The sequence below is a fragment of the Fukomys damarensis genome, unplaced genomic scaffold, assembly GCF_012274545.1.
Source record: "Fukomys damarensis isolate Sample0158 unplaced genomic scaffold, DMR_v1.0_HiC HiC_scaffold_28, whole genome shotgun sequence".
Lineage (NCBI taxonomy): Eukaryota > Metazoa > Chordata > Mammalia > Rodentia > Bathyergidae > Fukomys > Fukomys damarensis.
In genome coordinates, this window is record NW_022900940.1 from 1,536,625 (window position 1) to 1,551,543 (window position 14,919).

General features: G+C 37.1%; 1 pseudogene; it reads left to right on the forward strand.

Moving 5' to 3' along the window:
* Positions 1-614: 614 nt before the first annotated feature.
* On the forward strand, positions 615-1,194 carry LOC104850931 (annotated as a pseudogene).
* The last annotated feature ends 13,725 nt before the right edge of the window (positions 1,195-14,919 follow it).

Below are 14,919 nucleotides of genomic sequence, written 5' to 3' on the forward strand. Positions count from 1 at the left end.
TTCCAAATAAAATGTAATTTCAAAACAGAGAATTTTATAATATAATCTTTAGATTACAGAAAGATTTATATTGACCTTGTATATGGCAAGGAAAAATAAAGTGGTACTGCTGATGGCAACATTGCACCATGATGGAAATACTGATAGGAAACCTTGACAAAATGAAAGCCTGAGATGGAAACTGTCTACAACAAAACCAAAAGCAGAGTAGAGGTTGTTTGGTGAGTTATGCAGTAATTATGATGTCACTTGAAACACAAAGCATTGACCAATTGTTGTGTTTTACTCAATCCTAAATATGTGTAGCATAAATAGTTTGATAGTGTACAAGGAAAATAATAAGTGAAAAATACCATGGAGAAATTTTCTTAGAGGATTGGTATGGGAACTCCTAAGGGATCACTTATAGCAAAGGAAAAGAGATAATGTTTCTGCCTAAGAAATTATGCAAAATTGTGAAGCACACTGGTGATCAAACAAGTAAACAGGCAGGCAAAGCATTCCAAAAACTCACTAGGACAACAGAAAACCAAAAATATGTCAACTGTGCCCTATAAAAAAGGATAAAACCCATACACCACCCCTAGCACCCAACAGGTTGGCCCAGTCCAACCATGATCAAGGCAATCCTCATCTTCAACAATCACAGCAAGTCTCAGCTCTCCAAGTTTTACCAGCCTTACAGTGAAGATACCTAACAACAAATCATCAGGGAGACTTTCTATTTGGTATCTAAGAGAGACGAAAATGTTTGTAATTTAGTAGAAGGTGGATTACTAATCCGAGAATGTGACAACAAACTGATTTGTGGACATTACGCAACACTGTATTTTGTCTCCTGTGTGGTTCTTCAGAAAGCAAATATGGCAATTTAGATTTAATTCAAGTGTTCATGGAAACATTAGAGAAATGTTTTGAAAATGTCTGTGAACCGGATTTAATTTTCCATGTGGACTAGGTTCACAATATTCTTGGGGAGCTGGTGATGGGGGGATGGTATTGGAGACCAACATGAATGAAATTGTTACACAAATTGATGCAGAAAATAAACTGGAGAAATCTGAGGCTGGCTTAGCAGAAGCTTCAGCCCATGCTGTATCAGCTGTAAAGAATATGAATCTTCATGAGATCCCAAGAAATATTAACATTGGTGACATCAGTATGAAAGTACCAAACCTTCCGTCTTTTAAATAAAATATTAAACAGTCCACTTCCAGGTAAAATCCAGGGGGAAAGTCATCTAAGTTTACTATACAGTTTTTTACCAAAAATAGGGGAGGACAGTCTTAACTTTTGCTCTTGGATTTAAGTCAAGGCATTGTAGAGAAGTTGTGTAAGATCAGTACATAAGTTTGGTGTTGATTTTTCTTACTCAGTGATTTTAAAGAAATTGTGTAGTTCCAGTGTGATTTTTTTTGTTCTAAACTGCATTCCTATGCCCAACTAAGGCATACCTCTGTGTATTGGCTATTACAGTATTTTGAAAGTGAGGTATTTCTTTATTTATGTACAACCCAAAATGTTGGTGTTTTATATGGATCACAAGTACAGCAATCCTTAATTCTTTCTGCTATTTGTCACAATTGTTATTTAAATGATCAAGTATGTATTGCATGAAAACATTTGACCATTCCTTCTTAGTTTAAATAAATGTAAAGGAACTGGGTTTCTAAAGCACCTTTCTATTTGCCTGATAGCTACTTTAGCAATATTGTTTTTTACTATCCTCTGACTCAGAAAAAATAAAGGTATTTTTTATCACTGTTAAAAAAAGGACAAGTAAACAAAGCATACCTGCTATCACTGTAAATGACACTTGTGTATGAAACATGTGATTTTCATGTGTGAAGAGGCATTGGTGTGACAATTGAACCAAAGATAATTATTGCTGTGAGTTCAATCAGTATTTTCACTATAAATCGTACAGGTTTTTATTTCTGATGTTATTATTTTGGGTTTTGTAAGCAAGTAAACAGCTGATATGCAAATGTTGGTGTCTAATCTATGCCCTCATTACACATTTGATATTTTATTTTTCTGTGGACACTCTACAAGATAGTAGGAAGCTCCTGACAACACAGGAAGAGAAGAGAGGTGACAAGAATGGGCTGCTACATAGGAAAGGAAAGCTAAGCACAGGTGCTGTTAGTGTAAATGAGATGTGTGCATGAAACATGCAGTTGTCACGTGCGAAGATGGCCTTGGATGTGGCAATTGAAGCAAAGATTATTTTTGTTGTAGAATTCTATTGGTATTTTCCGTTAGTTCATTTATTTCTGATGTTATGTTTTAGATTTTTCTTTTTAAATCCATTAACTGATACATTTTAGGTATACAATATGACATTCATCATTAGGATTTTGTACATTTACATAATGCATCTTGGTTCTTATTTCTTTCCCAATCCCTCTGCCCTCTCTTCAAGCCCTCCACCCTCCCTATTTAAAAAGCCTTTGTTTCCATTTTTTCATCTTCTCATACTTATTCCTTTCCTTTCCCCTACACCTCCAATTTCCCCTCTGGACCTTTTCATCCTGTTTCACATTATCTATTATAAATTTTGATCCATATTTACATTTTCTGTTTCTCAAACCAGAGAAACTAGTCAGTATTTACAGAAGTTTTTATATATATACACACACACACACACACACACATATATATATACACACACACACACACACATATATATACACACACACACTTCCTTTATACAGTCTCCAGTTGATGGGCAATTGGGTTGTTTCCAAGTTTTAGCTATTATAAACTGTGCTACTATGAACATGGGTACACATAGAACACTGTTTTATGATTATTTTATTTCTTTGGGATATACACACACACACACACACACACATATATATATACACACACACACACACACATATATATACACACACACACTTCCTTTATACAGTCTCCAGTTGATGGGCAATTGGGTTGTTTCCAAGTTTTAGCTATTATAAACTGTGCTACTATGAACATGGGTACACATAGAACACTGTTTTATGATTATTTTATTTCTTTGGGGAAGATACTCAGTAGGGGAATAGCTAGGTTAAATGGGACCTTCAATCCTAATTTTTTGAGGTGTCTCCATACTGCATTCCACAGTGGTTGCACCAGTCTACAATCCCATCAGTAGTTGAGCAGCGTTCCTCTTTCCCCATAGCCTGACCAGCATTTGTTATTGGTAAATTTAATGACAGCAGCCATTCTTTTTGGGGTGAGGTGGAATCTTAGTGTTGTTTTCATTTTCATCTCTTGAATGACCAGTGATGCTGAACATTTTTCATATGTTTATTTTCTATTTCTATTTCTTTGTCTGAGAAATGTCTGTCCATTTGATACCCATTTTTTTGATTGGGTCTTTAAATTTGGTAGGTCTAATTTTTATAAATTCTTTGTTTATTCTAGATAGTAGACCTTTGTCTGAGGATTAGCTGGTGAAAACTTTTTCCCACATTGTGGGTTGTCTCTTCACACTGTTGGTCATTTCCCTTGCTGTACAGAAGCTTTTTAATAAGATGAGATCCCAGTATTTGATTCTATGAGCTAGTTCACATGTGACTGTGGTTTTGTTCATAAAATCTTTTCCTATACCAATGACTTCAAGAGTTCTACCTAACCTCTCTGCTTTAGAGTTTCTGTTTTAATATTTAAATCTTTGATCCATTTCAATTTTAGTTGAGTGCATGTAGGTCTAATTTTATTCTTTTGAAAGTTGAAACTCAAATTTTCCAGCACCATTTATTAAAGAGTCTATCTTTCCTCCAGTGAGGGTGTTTGGCTCCTTTGTCAAAGATGAAGTGTCTGAGTATGTCTGGAGTTGTTTCAGAATCTTGTAATCTGTTCCACTGATGCTCAGGTCTCTTTCTTTGCCAGTAACATGCTGTTTTGATAATAACAGCTTTGTAGTATAGTTTCACCATGGGGAATGTGTTTGTTGCCTAGAATTGCTTTTGCTATTCTAGGTCTCTTCATGCTCCAAATGAATTTTTTATTGTTTTCTTCAGTTCTGTGAAGTGTGCTATTGGAATTTCAATTGAGATTGCATTCAATCTATAAAATAGTTTTGGAAATGTGGTCATTTTCTCTATAATGGTTCTTTCTATTCATGGTCAATGGATGTATTTCCATTTGTTGATATCCTCTTTAATCTCTCTCTCTCTTTTTTTTTTAAGTGCTGTAGTTTCCAGCATAGAGATCTTTGATTTCTTTGGTTAGGTTGATTCCTAGGTATTTCTTTCTTTTCTTTTTCTTTTTTGAATGCTTTTGTGAAAGGAGTTGTTTCTCCAGTTACTCTCTCAGTGAGTCTGTTTTTCATGTACAGGAAAGTTAGGGATTTTTGAGTGTTAACCTTGTATCCAGCTACTTTAGTGAATTTGGTTTTTAAGTCTAGAAGACTTTTGGTTGACTTTGTTGGGTCTTCTCTATCATGTCATCTGTAAATGATAATGATTTAACTTCTTCATTTCTTACCTTTATTCCCTTTATTTCTTTCTCTTGTTTAATTTCTGTGGCTAATGTTTTCAAAACTATATTGAATAAGCATGGTGATAGTGTACATCCTTGTGTTGTTCCTGATTTTAGCAGGAAGGATTTAAGGTTTTGACCAGTTAGTATGATATTGTCTGTTGGTTTTTCATGGGTGGCTTTTGTCAGGTTGAGTTAGAGCCTGCCTATTCAAATTTCTGTAAGGTTTTTATCATGAATATGTGTTGAATTTTTTCAAACCCTTTTCTGCATCCATTGAGATGTTTATGTCTTTGGCTTTCTTAATATAGGGTATTACATTTATTGTTTTGCATATGTGAAAACATTCTTGTAGCCATTGGTTGAATCCCACTTGGTCAGAGTGTATGATCTGATCTGCTTTTTTGTTTGCCAGTATCTTCTATCGGATTTTTGCATCTATGTTCATTAATGAGATTGGCCTATATTTCTCCTTTTCAGTTGTGTCTTTCTCTGTTTTTGGGATCAAGGTGATGCTTGCTTCCAGGAATGAATTTGGGAGTATTGCTTCCCCTTCAAATTCGCTAAAGAGTATAAATAGTAGTGACAATAGTTCTTCTCTCAATGTCTTATAAAATTCAGCAGTGAAGCCATCAAGACCCAGGCTTCTCTTCATCGGTAAGTTTTTAATTACATTTTCAATTTCATTGATTGATTTTGAGTTGTTTAGAACTTTTAGGGCTTCTTCTTTCAACTTTGGTGATTCATATGCATCTAGAAATCTGTCCATTTCTTCTGTGTTTTCCATCTTATTGGCATATGGGTTCTCCAAATAGGTACTGATGAGCCTCTGGATTTCTTCTGGGTCTCTTGTAATTTCACCCTTTTCATTCCTTATTGCATGGATTTGGGCCTTTTCTTTTTTATTTTTTGATAAGGCTGTCTATAGGTTTGTCAACTTTGTATATTCTTTTTTTTTTTAATTGAGTTTATTGGTACATTTAGGGATACAGTACAGTTACATTCATTGTTGGGATCATGTACCTTTACATGGCAAGTCTTGATTCTCATTTTTTTCCCCTTACCCCTGCCCTCCCTTCACCCCCTCCTCCCCTCCCCATCTACAAACACTTTATTTTCATCTTTTCATTCTCCCACATTTTTTTCTTTTCCCTTTTTGTTCTTCCCCTACGTATCACACCTTCCCTACACCTTTAGCTCCTTTCCTCCCATTTCTAAATGTCAGTAATCTTATTAGAATCTTATGCATTGTTGCAGAATATTCACACCAGGGAAACTATTTGGTATTTACACATGTGGGACTTATTTATTTCACTTAGGAGTATATCTTCAATATGTATCCATTTTCCTATGAATGAATCTATTCTCTCGCTCTTTATGGCTGAGTAATATTCCATTTTATAGAAAAACCACAACTTCTTTATCCAGTTTCCAACGGATGGGCAAATAGGTTGTTTCCAAGATTTAGCTATTACAAACTGTGCCGCTATAAACATGGGTGCACATACTTCTCTGTGATATGATTCTTTTAGTTCTCTTGGAAAGATACCCAACAGAGGGATGGCTGGGTCAAATGGAACCTCCAGTCCAAGCTCTTTGAGGTATCTCCATATTGATTTCCATAGTGGTTGCACTAGTCTGCACTCCCACCAACAATGGAGGAGGGTTCCTTTCTCCCCACAACCCCGCCAACATTTGTTATTGTGTGATTTCTTGATAGCAGCCATTCTTTGTGGGGTGAGGTGGAATCTCAGTGTTGTTTTCATCTGCATCTCTCGAATGACCAGTGATGTGGAACATTTTTTCATATATTTTCTTGCTGCTTTCACTTCTTTGTATGAGAAATGTCTGTTCATTTCGGATGCCCATTTTTGGATCGGGTCTTTATATTTGGGGGGACTGATTGTTTTGAGTTCTTTATATATCCTTGATAATAGTCCTTTGTCTGAGGTACAGCTGGTAAAAATTTTTTCCCACATTGTAGATTGTCTCTTAGTTCTGCTAATGGTTTCTTTTGAAGTACAGAAGCTTTTTAGTAAGATGAGATCCCAGTTGTTGATTCTTTCTGCTAGTTCCCGTGCTACTGAGGATTTGTTCATAAAGTCTTTTCCTATACCAATGTCTTCCAGAGTTCTGCCTAACTTACTTTCCAGCAAGTTTAATGTTTCTGTTTTAATATTTAGATCTTTAATCCATTTGGATTTTAATTTAGTGCATGGCGAAAGATAAGGGTCTAATTTTAATCTGTGACAGGTTGATATCCAGTTTTTCCAACACCATTTATTAAAGAGGCTATCTTTCCTCCACTGAGGATGGTGAGCTCCTTTGTCGAAGATGAGGTAGCTGAGTACATCTGCATTTGTTTTTGTGTCTTCCAGTCTGTTCCATTGATCCTCAGGCCTATTTCTTTGCCAGTACCATGCTGATTTTATCACAGTGGCTTTGTAGTATAGTTTCAAATTGGGAATTGTTACACCTGGTGCCATGTGACTGTTGCCTATAATGGCTTTTGCTATTCTAGGTCTCTTGTGGTTCCAAATGAATTTTTGGATTCTTTTTTCTAGTTCTGTGAAATATAGTGTTGGAATTTCAATTGGCATTGCATTGAATGTATATAGCAGTTTCGGTAGTATGGCCATTTTCACTATGTTGATTCTTCCTACCCAGGAGCAGGGGATATCTTTCCATTTTTTTATATCCTCTTCGATTTCTTTTTTCAGAGTGCTGTAGTTTTCAGTGTAGAGATCTTTTGTTTCTTTTGTTAGATTGATTCCTAGATACTTCATTTTTTTGGATGCTATTGTAAAAGGAATTTTTTCCCTTATTTCTCTTTCTGTCTGTCTGTTATTTGTGTATAGAAAGGCTATTGATTTTTGGGTATTCACCTTGTATCCAGATACTTTACTGAATCTGTCAATTAAGTCTAGAAGTTTTTTGGTGGAGTTTTTTGGATCTTCAATGTAGAGTATCATATCATCAGCAACTTTGTATATTCTTTTGAAAAGCCAATTCTTTGCTTCATTGATTTTTTTATATCATTCTCTTAGTCTCCATTGCATTGATTTTTGCTCTGATTTTTAAAATTTCTTTCTGTGTATGAGCCTTGGGTTTGTCCTGCTCTTCTTTTTCTAGAAACTTGAAGTTCATTATTAGGTTGTTTAATTGAACTCACTCTCTTTTCCTAATATGAGTATTCACTGCTATGATTTTCCCTTGTAAAATTGTTTTCATTATGTCCCATAGATTCCGATATGTTGTACTGAGATTGTCACTTAATTGTAGGAACTTTCTGATTTCTTTAATTTCCTCTGTGACCCTTTGGTTTTTCAGAAGTGTGTTGTTCAATTTCCATATGTTTATCATATTCTTAAGGTTTCTTTTGGTGTGATCTCCAATGTCATCACTATGGTCTGATAATATGCAGGAGGTAACTTTTATTACTTTGCACTTACTTAAAGATGTTCTATGAGTAAGTATGTAATCTATTTTGGAGAACTACCCATGTGCAATTGAAAATAATGTGTTTTCTGTTTTGTGGGGTGGAGAGCTCTTTGAACATGTTAAATACATTTGTTCAATGGTTTAGTTGAGTTCTAGTATTTCATTGTTGATTTTTTGTCTAGTTGATCTATCTATTTGTGACAGTAGGGTATTGAGGTCCCCCACTAATTTTGTATTAGTGCTTATTTGATTGTTCATGTTCATTAATATTTGTCTTGTTGAGTGCACAAGTATTTCATGCATATATATTTATGATTGTTATCTCTTCCTCTTGAATTATTCCCTTTACAAGGTTGTGGTACCTTCTTTATCTTTCCTAATTAGTGTTAGTTTGAAATCTATATTATCTGCAAATAGGATAGCTATTCCTGCCTTTTTTCAGGTTCCTTTCACATGGAGTATTGTTTTCTACCCTTTAACTTTCAGTCTATGAGTTTCTTTTTGAATTAAGTATATGTCTTGTATGCGACATACTGTTGAATCTTGGCCCTTGATCCATTCTGCCAGTCTTTTTCTTTTGATTGGTGAATTGAGACCATTAACATTGATAGTGACAACTGACATGTATTGACTTATCCTTGTCATTACCTTTTTCTGTTGTTAGATTCTAAGCTTTTCATTTAATTTCTTGTCTTCCCTGATAGATTCATTCTGTTGGACTTTATGGGTTGTGACCCTTATTATCTTTTCCTAGCATATTATTTATAATTTTTTGGAGTAGTCATTTTGTATTCATGAAATTCCTCAGGTGTTCTTTGTTATGGAAGTATCTTGTTTCCCCATCAATTTGAGGTTGTTTTGTTTTAGGGCTTGAAATGCTTCATTCTAGGCTCTTCTTGACTTGAGGGCTTGTGTTGAGAAGTCTGCTGTGATTCTGATGGGCTTTTCTTTCTATGTGATTCATTTCTTTTCTCTAACTGCTTGTAGTATTTTTTCTTCTATTGCGTTTCTGGAATCTTAACTATTATATACCTAGGCATAGATTTTTTTTTTTTTAATCACAGCTAGTTGGAGAACTATTTGCCTCACTCATCTGTATGTCAAATTCTTCTTGGGAAGTTTTCTGCCATTACTTCTATGAACAGGTTTTTTTTTCATGTTGTTTGCACTTTCTCCTTTATCTTCGTTAACTCCAATCAGTCTTATGTTATTTTTCTTCACATTGTCTCGCACCTGCTGGATTTATTTCTCATGATCTCTTGTTATTTTTGAGAAATCTTTCTTTTTCTTTTTACTAATTGCAATCCTGTCTTCTATATCTGATAGTCTGCCCTCTCATTGTCTCATTCTGCTCCATAAACTTTCAATGGAGTTTTTAGTCTCATATATAAATAGGTAGATAGATACAGATACATGTATATATACACAAATATATATACATGTATATATACACATATACATGTATATATACACAAATATATACATATATATGTACATGTATGTATATTTGCATCTGTTTTATGTATTCCATTTGTTTCCCATGCTGGAATTCCATCATGTTCCTCAGTTCCTATATTTTTTTAATCTTATCTGCTCTAGAGTTATTAATTGTGTCCTTCTCTAGGGACACAATCTCTGTGTTATCTGAGAAATTATTTTTTTCTTTTCTTTTTTTTTTTTGAAACTGGGGATTGAACTTGGGTCCTTACTCTTGCAAGGCAGGTGGTGGAACCATTGAGCTATATCCCCTGCCCTGAGAAATTACTTCTGATTTTATTTTTCCAGATCCTCTTTTGTTGCCAGTTCTGGGAGTCCAGGTGGTTGAGTATCACATTGTTCCATCTCATTTCCCTTTGGGGTTGCCTTAGGTGATCTGGAAGACTGGTTTTGAGATTTGTTTAGGCATCATTTCATTTTAACAGATGCAGCCTGTGGAGCCTTAGTTGAGGCAATTTTTTGCTCACCCAGTGGTCTTCAATTCTCAGTAAGCCACTGAGCAGCCTTTTCTCTGCTGCTCACCAGTACACTAATTCCTGGGTTCAGAATCGCTGTCTTCTGGATCCCTGAGCTGACCTGTTGTCTAGCTGGGCTTCTGACTGGGGCCTGTGCACACTTGGGATGGTATCTAGGTGTGCCTTTGACTAGGGACTGCATCCCTATGTAGCTGTTGTCTAGGAAGGCCTTTGGCTCAGGACTATGCACCACAGTCCCTGGTGTCTTCTGGTTAGAGTCTCCATGCACTTGCCAATGGTATTGGGGTGGACCTCTGGCTGATGCTTGTGCACCTGTGTAGCTCTTTTCTGGCCAGGCCTTTGACTCAGGCTTGTGTACCTAAGTGGCTAATGGTGGGCCAGGGTGCCCTGGCTGGATCTGCCTGCAGCCTCACCATGCTGGTCCACACCACTGCTCTCTGAAATCTCAGGAGTTGAATCTTATAAATGAGGAGTGAAAATGGTTTCTTCAAATGGAATCTTCTGGTGAAGATGCTGTGAGCACTGTTTTCCTAGCTGACCTCACCAAGTATGTTACTGGATTTTGGAGTGCTAGAGTCTCCTTCTGGAGGTGGTTTCTAAGTTCCTTCTGTCCTGATTTCCAAGTGATTCCCTAATCTAGAGGGTATGCATGAGGTGGCCATGAGGATAATGCACTTTGATCTGGAAGTTTGAAAACCTGATGAAAGAAAAAGCATCCAGACCCAATGCCCATACTTAGATTGTTTGGCCACAACTATTTGGGGGGATGGTTTTATTTGTAGCTGCTTCCTCTGCTCATAGCCACCAAGTAAATGACACCATGAAAATCTTTCCCAATGTTCCTGTCACACGTTCCATCCTCTTCTTCTTCCTCTCCATGAGTTTCCAGATGAGGCACTCGGTGACACCAGCAGTTGCAGCATCACTTGTGACTCATGATGGGTTTTTAAAGATGTTAAAATATTTGAGTCCTCTTATCTTCTCTGACCTACATAGGCAGAACTTTGTTTCTCCTTATGTTAATATTTTTGTAAGACTAAAACCAAATTCCTGTTGAGATCTCTGCTTCTCTTACCTGTATAGATATCTGAATTTGTAGAATTTATTTATGCATCAGAGGGCTAGAAAACATGGAGAAAAGACCACAGAAGGGAATGGTGCATAGTAGAGCTTTTCTTCACGGAGAGTAGAAGGATGCTCATATTCATGTGTCCCCAGTGGAATGAGACAGGCCAACAGCAACAGACTTTGCCTATTCTCCATCTTAGGTTCCAGGTCACACACTAGGTGAGTGGTGGCAAACCTGTGGCACCTGTGCCACAATGGGCTGTTTGCGCCATTGAAAGCTCTAAAAAGTTCATCATCATGGCACTGGGTTCTCATGGCTGGATGGCTAACAGTTTGGATGCATCAATCTGACTTTCAGATATGCATATTTTTATTTAAAGACGTATGCTTTCCAAATAAGGAAAGATGCTTACTTATGAAAAAAATAAATAGGGAAAATAAATAAATGGATATTTCTAAGGACTTAACTTGAGATCAAGGAACAATGTGTTGTGCAGCTGTGTGGAACAGATGCAAGAGGAATAGTGGCCATTCTGCAGTGAGCACATCACCCTGGGCCAAAGTCCTGTTGTCCTGTGAAGGATCCTAGTGTCACTGTGTGAGTGAAGCATCCCCTTGTATATCTGGTTACTGGCTCAGTGTTCAGTGGGAGGCTGAGGTCAAGGTCTGCTGGCTTGAGATGATTTATTACCTTCCATGATTTTTTATGTGAAAAAAATAGGCACAGCTCTGAGCACTTTTTTATGTTTGCAGATTCCTCAACTAAGATTCTAATCTATTTGAGAATTTTTGTACCATATGAATAGTGCACCAAAGGCTTTAAAAGAGAAAAATATGCACAAATCCAACATAAAGATTTATGGGTTTCAGTGCAAAGCAATGCAATAGGGAGATTTTAAAAATTAATTTGTATTCTAGGCAGCACAACATGGAGTATTTGAAGCATTTAAGAATTTTAAATATGAGGGAGTGTGCTGAAAGGGAAGCTATTCATGTGAAATAATGTATCAAAGTTTCGAACAGCTAGAGGAAATGTACCTTAAAAAAAAAAGGAAGAATATGTTGCAAAATTGAGTTTTGCTTTGCCACATAGGAGTAGTAAGAAACCAAAGCACCAGGCTTCATCTGTGTTAAAGAGCTCTGAATATGTAGTATTGCAGCCACTTCCGCACTTTGAATACAAGCCACCATGTGTGTTTGTAAACAACTAAAAGACCCAGCTCATCTTGAGCAATACACAAATGAGCCATCTTTGAGAATGCCAGTTGCCTGCTAATCGCTTTCTGCAATTGCTCTCCAGCACTAATTGAAACCATAAATCCTCATCATATTCAAAGCCTACCCACTGTATACCATTAGCTCACTTCAGTTCTTAATCTTCTTCTTCTGGGGCACTTTCTTGCTACATCCTTCTTCCCTTAAAGAGCAGCCACATTTATTACTTCAGTTCAAATACCTTGAGATATTCCTGCTGGAGAGCTATATAACATCTCTAATCACATCAACACACTGGGTCTTATTAGCTGTATCTAACCCTTTCCCTTGGAACAGCGTCAAAAAATATCTACGAAATATATTTTCACTTATTTCATCCTAGATGTCTGTAGGTAATACAGATTGAAAGAATATTTAAATTCTGTTTTGTTAAAAAAGGCTTTTTCTATTATATAGAAGAGAAGGTAAGAGGTTGTAGTTGCCTCTATACAATTTGCCAGACAAGAAAAACGGCTTCATAGACCATCTGACAGTTTTATTCTGTGGCTCTGGCTGAAAAATAGGCAAAAGAGATTGCAGAGGTGGCTGAGTAGAACACAACACAAAAATTCAGCAAAATATTAAATGGTTGTAAAATGAGTGGGAGGATGTAGTAAAGGAACTGGCATTTCAGTTATATAAAAATCACTTATTAAAACATGTTTATAGCCAAATTATGCTCCCTTTCTGAGCTGTATCTGTGGGTTTGGTTCCTGGAATAGATGGTAAAGAATCCTTCTGCTAGGCACAAAATGTTTATATGGAAGAAGCAGCCATGAATAATTTTATGGCAAAACCATGCTCCTGGTCCCAGTGAAGGCCCCTGGCAGTTCTGGTCTGATTTATACTGAGCCCTGTGATTTTTACAGATCTGTAAAAATGTCTGCAAAGCCACACCTGGGTCTTCTAATGGGCACTTGTAATTAATGTTCTGAAGTTTATGCCCAGACAAGTCCATTTGGGATCTTTAAATAGCTGAGACATGAAAAATCCTTCTTCTCTGTAGCAGAAGACACAAGAGTCCTATTGTTTTAGATGATGACCTACATGGCAGAGGCATCTTTGGTTCACCCCCTTTAGCCAAACTCTCATTAAGCAGAGATGAAATTGTCTTTTCTGTCCCTTTTTAATAAGAAGTTAGACATTCCCAAAAAGCTCTTCTTTAACATGAAATGGAAGAGGATAGCATCTCGCAATAATATGCCTTATAGCTTCAAGAGATATTAGTATGTGTTAGTTCATAAGAAAAAACTTCGTAAAGAAATGCATAGGAGACTACTGGGTGCTTTGGAGTAACATAGGCCAGGAAACTAGACATCATAGCACTTCTCGTGTCTTGCAGCACAAGTCTTCAAGGGATATACAGGTCTCCCTGAGAATTGTGTGGAATCCACTCCAAGGCTCCCTGAAAATACCAAAACCCACAGGTGTGTGAGTCTCTTATATAAAAAGGCATGTTATTTGCACATAGAAACTACAGACATCCTTTGTGTACTTTAAGTCATCTCTGTGTTACTCATAATAACCAATACAATGTCAATGCTATGTAAATAATTATTATGTGGTATTATTTAGAAATAAGTACAAGAAAAATGTTAGTACATATGCAGTACAGTTGCAATGTTTTACCCAAATATTTTCAATCAGGCCACAGGATGGTGGCTGTTTCTACCTTCAAGCTGGCCTAAGGGTACTCTAGCAAATCTGATTATGTTCTATGTAATGTTATATTGTCTGTATCATAACTACATGAACAGGATTTCTTAGCTGAGAAATTAGGGTTTTTAGTTCACCTGCAGAATTTCTCTGGACTTGTGTGCAAGGCTCAGCCTAGGAGTTGTGGGCCCTTGGCAATGTGCTGTGTATCCCCGTGGGTGTTACTTAACTGCTGCTGGACAACAAAGTGGCACAAACTGAGTGGCTTAGCATAAGCTACATTTATAGTCTCATAGTTTTTTGGGCCAGGAGTCCAGAAGCAGTTTAACCGGGTTTTTGCAAGGCTGTGTGATCAAGATGTGAACCATGGCTACATTCTCATCTGCTGCCCCGACTAGGCAAACTCTACTTCCAAACTCACTCAACTTACTGGTATGATTTATTTTCTGGTGGCTGTGAGACTCATGGCAGCTGGCCTCTTCAAAGCCTACACTGGAGAGAAAGACGTCAGTAAAATAAACACTAACGTGTGATGACCCGCATCTCATCACCTTTGCCATAGAATACTCATTAGAGAGGAGATACAGGCTATTCGCACGCTTGAGAGGAGATCACACAAAGGCATCCCTGCGTGTGGACCTCATGAGGCCATTCGTGTCTGTCAGAGAAATTGTGGTTGGGATGGAGTTTCAACTGGATTGGTTTTGGGATATACTCTGTGGGTTGGTGGAACACACTTGTAGGTGTATCTGGATGGCTCATGAAGGTGTGGCCTTGGGATCTATGTCTGATCCTTCGACCTTTGCTCTGCCCTGTACCACTGCTCTGCATCTGGCTGCCCTGAGATAAGAAGCTTTGCCCCACCACTCCTTCTGCCATGACGTCTCTGCCTTGGAGCAAAATAGCTGGATATTGAGAGTCCCGAAGCTGTGAGCTACATTAAACCACTCTTCCTTTAAATTGTGGGCATAGGGTGTTGTGTCTCAGCAACAGGACAGCTGACTAATACTGGAGTGAACATAATAGAACAGATATCATAGATTGTAGAATT